Source organism: Chaetura pelagica, unplaced genomic scaffold (assembly GCF_000747805.2).
Source record: "Chaetura pelagica isolate M959 unplaced genomic scaffold, ChaPel_1.0 scaffold62, whole genome shotgun sequence".
NCBI classification, from domain to species: Eukaryota; Metazoa; Chordata; class Aves; order Apodiformes; family Apodidae; genus Chaetura; species Chaetura pelagica.
In genome coordinates, this window is record NW_009952438.1 from 1,078,663 (window position 1) to 1,084,867 (window position 6,205).

The following is a 6,205-nucleotide window of genomic DNA, read 5'->3' on the forward strand; positions in this document are numbered from 1 at the left end:
ATCATTAATGCATTTGAAAAGAAGACCTAAAGCACACTGATGGAATTTCTCCATGTGCCACAAATCCCAGAACCAGTCAGCCTCTGTTGATCATTGTTACTTCTCTCCATCCTTGTGTCTATTTTCAGGTTATTTCTTATCTTCATGTTTTGGGTTTTTCTCTCTTAGTCAGCTCTGGGGGATGTGCTCACATGCACACACAGCACTTAGAAAATCACAATCATATGCTAGGAAAGCATGAGAACTGTAGTTTACTGGGTTGCAATTTGTGTTTTCTCTCCAGCTTTTGAGTATCAAATGTACAACACAGAATTCCAAAGCTCTAAAGAGTTGGAGACTCCAAGAATGTCAGGGAAACATCATTAAAAGATATAAAACAATAAAACTCCAGATGGGTTTATAAGTATGAAAAAGAGACAGAGTTAAAGACTAAACATCAATTTCTGCAGGTTATGGAAGATTTTTTGGGCTTCTGTGGGGACTGGATTCTGATTGATTTTGGAAGCTCACCTCAGGCTGAATTTCACTCCTGACCTTTGGTATCTCTTCAGCTTTTTTGTGTTACTTCATGTTCTGCAAAAGATGATACTTCTCCAGAGCTCGACTGCACTTCATCTTCTACAGAATCCACCTCAGACACTTCTTGTAATGCAATGTAATGAAGGTAGCATCATAATTGATCAGTACAGCAGTGTGTTATCATAGAGTCATAGAATGGTTTGGGTTGGAAGGGACCTTCAAGACCATCCAGTCCCAACCCCCTGCATGGGCAGGGACACCTCCCACCAGCCCAGGCTGCTCCAAGCCCCATCCAACCTGCCCTTCAACACTGCCAGGGATGGGGCAGCCACAGCTTCCCTGGGCAACCTGGGCCAGGCTCTCACCACCCTCACACTCCACAATTCCCTCCTCATGTCTCACCTCAATCTCCCCTCCTCCAGTTTTCATCCCTTCCCCCTTGTCCTCTCCCTCCCTGCCCTTGTCCCAAGTCCCTCCCCAGCTTTCCTGGAGCCCCTTCAGGCCCTGGAAGGTGCTCTAAGGTCTCCCTGGAGCCTTCTCTTCTCCAGGCTGAACACCCCAACTCTCCCAGCCTGGCTCCAGAGCAGAGCTGCTCCAGCCCTCATTCTCACCAACAGAATGATGCTTGATTACCCTGGGAATATTCCTATTTAAATAGTCAGAGGAAAACTGTTTATATTTATATGTATTTTATCTGTTTCATATGTGTTTAATCTAAGAAGATCTTTCTTATTTTACAAAACAATTACTAAGTGCTCAGCTATGTGCTTACAGCAACTATATATACTTCTGTATATATAGTTCACAACTTGCAAACTTACTAGAAATATTTTACAGGTTTTGATAATAAACCTTTTCTATAACTCTCCCATAGGATTCTTAATGCAACCACCATGTTTACATATTGCATATCAAAATTAAATAAGGCACTTAAGCTACTTTTGGCCCCATTACAAACACACCACAATAAAAATGAACCATCAGGGATTAGGTTTTGGATCCATCAAAGCAGTTCACCACATACATAATCTCATGGAATGTATCAGTTCAGCACATAATTAAGTCCTCTACTGGACCAGATCTCCCAATTGTCAAAGCAAAAAGATGGAGATATTTAAATGGGATCTGCTGGTTGATTTGTTTGCTTGTTTATGTGATTCATTTGTTACTCTGCATTTAATCATCTTTCTGTCCTGAATCTTGTACTTTTTGTAGTCCTGGTACACACAGAAATCAACCTCAAAAACTGGAACATATCACCAGCATCCTGTATGAGTGATGGACTGATCAGAAAGACCATGACAGAGGTTGGGAAGCCAGTTCAGATCCATTTACCTGCCATTTTCAAGTCTTAAGTGGAACGTGCTGCAGATCCCACTGAGAGCCTGACAGACCTGCCACTTCCTCTGTTAAAAATATCTTTCCTGAAATTTCCACAGAGAGAGAGGAAAACTTAAAAAGCTGAAGGCACAATTTTAAATAAAGTCTGGTTTGAAAATTTCCCCTGTTCAAGTGAATAACTTCCACATAAAGGTGCCTAAAAAATAAATAAATAAACAAATAAATAAATGAATAGAAATAGCTGAGCATCTCTACAGCCTGGCCTCCTCCTTTGTATTCAGGGGGGAACTCCAGCTCTGGGTCTGCAAAGCTACAAACCACACGTTAACAAACAGTGTATTTTCAACCATTTTCATGTCAATAAGATTTTACCTAATTCATAGAATCAGAGTATCATAGGATGGTTTGGGTTTGAAGGGATCTTAAAGATCATCTATTTCCAATCCCCACTATTTGAAATCAACTTAGAAGTTTAAGCTAAAATATTCTATCCAAGATATATAACTCATATTGATTCAATACATTTAAGATATTTAAAGACATTTAACAAAAAAAAAATTAAAATATGAAAAAGCTTAAAAATTCAGTAAGGAGAAAAAAGCCTTTCCAGGATTTTCACTTTCTAGAAGTTTAGGGTTATATAAAGCATATTTCCATGCCCAGCAATATCATCACAGCCAGGATTTCAGTGCATTCTTTGTAACAGAAGCCAATCTGAATAATTTGAATTTTTATTAGTGGAAAATTGATAGTTGAACCAGATTGAATGCTAACCCAGATTGCAGAGACATTCCAGCTGCATGTGACTTCTGTCCACGTGCTTAAAAAATGCAGACAGTTTTATCTGCTTCCTTTGGTGGGTCTAATGTCACCAGAAATAAAATTACCATGGCAGTTTGGTCCTTTTTTAATTGTAGAATAGTGCCCTGCACCTCTGGTGAGACTGTTCCAGGACAGTTTCCATCACCTTTACACAAACAAACAAATCCAAAGCAGGGAGGCAAGCACTTTTGGTTATTATTCCTTTTCCAGCTCAGGATTTTTGTTTTGCTGCAGAACGAGGAGGAAGCATCTGTGCTGGCCTACTGGAAATTCAATCAGGAATTAACTTGCACAAACTCAAGGCTGCTATTTCTGATCTACGACGGAAACGTGTTTTGTAATTAAGTTGCCAACAGTCAACTCCATAGATTGGTTTTGGATGACATTCAAATCTTCCCAAGAATACCAGAGTCCTTTCCTAATTGGCTTATATCTCATCATTTAAAGCCATATCCTTTTGTGCAGAAAGCATTGAGTAGCAATGAAAATTTTTTAGGTCATTTTAGCCAGGTTTCAGTCCCTGAAATTGTTATTCCACAGCTGCTTCCACAAGATGCTGCCAACTGAGCACGAGGTAACACAGTCTGCAGAAGCCCCTCTCTGACAGTGGACAAGCTGGGCAGAAGAATGTTCTTCCTGATGGAGAAACTCTGCCCTGCAGAGGTTTATTCTTTCATTTCCAGGAGCTGCAGATTTAGCCCCATATGACTGCACAAACACTGTGGCCATTCCTAACACCTTTTGAAGCAAGGGGCAATTATCTCACCATTCTGTGCCTTCAGAGCCACAAACTGCTTTGTCTTCTTTGGGCTCCTTTTCTGCCTTGGCTTGAAGCAGTGAGGGCAGACACCAGAGTGGAGAGATTACAGCACAGGAAAGAACGTGTCTGAAAGAAATTCAGGGCTCTCCTTCATGACATAGGATTAGTTCTGGCATTAAAGCACTATAAAAAGGGAGAGAATGAATGATAAACATGCAGTGTCTTTACTCCTCAGAGAAAATTGGTTCTGGCATTAAAGGACTATAAAAAAGGGAGAGAATGAAGAATTATAAACATGCAGTGTCTTTACTCCTCAGAGAATAACGACATTGAGAAGATTCATTGCTTGGATCAGGAATAGTTGGGCAGCAGGAGCAGGGGAGTGATTGTCCCCCTGTGCTGGGCACTGGTGGGGCTGCACCTCAAGTGCTGTGCTCAGCTCTGGGCCCCTCACTGCAAGAAGGACATTGAGGGGCTGGAGTGTGTCCAGAGGAGACACCAAGCTGGGGAAGGGGCTGGAGAACAAGACGGGAGGGAATTTTGGTTGTTCAGCCTGGAGAAACAGAGGCTGAGGGGAGATGTTATTGCTCTCTGCAGCTGCCTGAAAGGAGGTTGTAAAGGGGTGGGATTGGTCTCTTCTTCCAAGTCACAAGTGACAAAACAAGAGGAAATGGTCTCAAGTTGTGCCAGGGGAGGTTTAGATTGGATATTAGGAACAATTTCTTCACCTAAAGTCTTGTCAGACAATGGAAAAGAGGGAAGTGGTGGAGTCACCATGCCTGGGGGTAATTCAAAGACTTGTAGACATGGTGCTCAGGGATGTGGTTCAGTAGTGGCCTTGGCAGTGTTAAAGTTTTAGTCAGACTCAGTGATTTTAAAGGTCTTTTCCAACCAAATCAATCCCATGATTCAGATTCTGTCAGCATGACTGTGATACAAGAAAATAAGCCAGAGTGACTAGATGATTTGGTTCATATGACAGAGATTGCTAAGTTGGAAGTTAGGTGTTGTACTTAGTTGTTGAGTAAATAGGACATAGTAACTCCTGCTCTATTTAAAAGGTGTTCTAGACAGCAAAATACAGGTGTCTCTTTCAATTGATGCAAGATACACAAAAGCAAAAATCAATACAGAAAGAAATAAACAGACCTAGGATCTGCTTCATCCTATACTAAAATAGATGTCAGAAATGGGCCACATGGTCTGAAAATGCCTTGAATAGCAATATTTAGTAGAGAAATACAAATCTAGAGTGAATAAATGGTCATTTGTGCCAAATCTCAGCTTCTCTTGCTGTGCATCAGTTGGGCTTCTGTTCTTGGCTTTTCCTGGCTCCTGCTGAGATCAGAATGTGAAAGTGCACAAAGAGTAGGAGAAATGTCATGTTTACAGTTCTTTTCAGCGTGGTGAGAAACAGGAAGTGACAGAAATAGTGTTCTGGGCCAGGATTCTAGCAAGGGGCTCTCAGGCATCGTTCCTGGGGATTCATCACAAAGACCTTCATGATGGTTTGGGGGGTTTGCAGAGTGGTAGAAATGAAAATCTGAGGAACCCACCCATTTTGGTTTTCCATTAAAACAAAAAGGGTTTCCTATGACAGGAACAAGCTCCAAAAAGGAAGAAACACACTTAGCAAACAAACTTACTTTAAAAATGCTCTGCTGGAAATATTTATACTTGACTCCTGGAAATGACAGAAAATACAACTTCACAGTGATATCACTTGAACCAAAGGCTCTTTGCATGTTAAGGCATTGAATGGAGTTCCAAGGTTATCCTTTCCACTAAATTTTATTTAAAAGTACTTGACACATGTTGAAATTTGCTTCTTCCAAAAGCTAAACAAAACCTGGCCTTTATAAAGCTGCACAGTGTTCAGAAAAACATCACCTTTTGTAAGGGTGAATAATACACCAAGTGCACAACTAGGAGCTTCTTTGGAACTCTCTGGCAGTTGTGTTATCTGGATGTCATGCAGCCCAGGGTTAATCTCCATCTCCTCAAGGAGGGTGTGTGAAACATAATTTCAGTCACCCTGGTTAAGGACAGTGAAAACCTTCGTGTGTGGCAGGAGCACCAGGAACCTTCCACAGTCTGAGCTCTCTTCCCCAGGATCAGAGTGTTGGGATCACTTATCTCCAACACGGGATACCTGTATTTCTGGCTTTAATGAATGACTGGTTTTGATTCTGATGTAGTAAACAAAAATATGCCTTAAACTGATATACCAGAATTAAAAAAAAGCTCATCTGAAGCTGTTCTTTTACCACTGCTTACAAAACTGCCTCTTTTCCACAATGCCTGCTGCCCTGCTGTGGGACAATACCTTGACAAGCTTTAGTTTTCATGGCCAAATCAGTAAGCAGCTACTATTTAGACTTTTGAAGTTAGCTTGGGGTTTGGGGGTTTGGTTTTTTTGAGTTTAGTTTTGTTTTGTTCTGTTTTGCTGGGTTTTTCCCTCAGGGTGGGTTGCAGAGAGCTGCTGCAGCCAGGCAGCCAGCACAGGGTGCTGGCCTCGGGGGAGGCTCAGGATGAGCAGCTGGAGCAGAAACCTCTTGGAACAGCTGAGCCTGGAGGAGGACAGATGTCCTCAGCCTCCTCCATCAAGAGGGTTTGCTAAAGACAGGCAGGCTCAGCCTGGGTGAGCTACTTGTGTCTTCAACATGCCCTCTGTCTGGGAATTGCCCAGTGAACAGGAGCATCACCAGGCACCCACTGTCATTTTTGGCCTGCAAGTGCAAGGTCCTTGCTCCCTTTTGCATT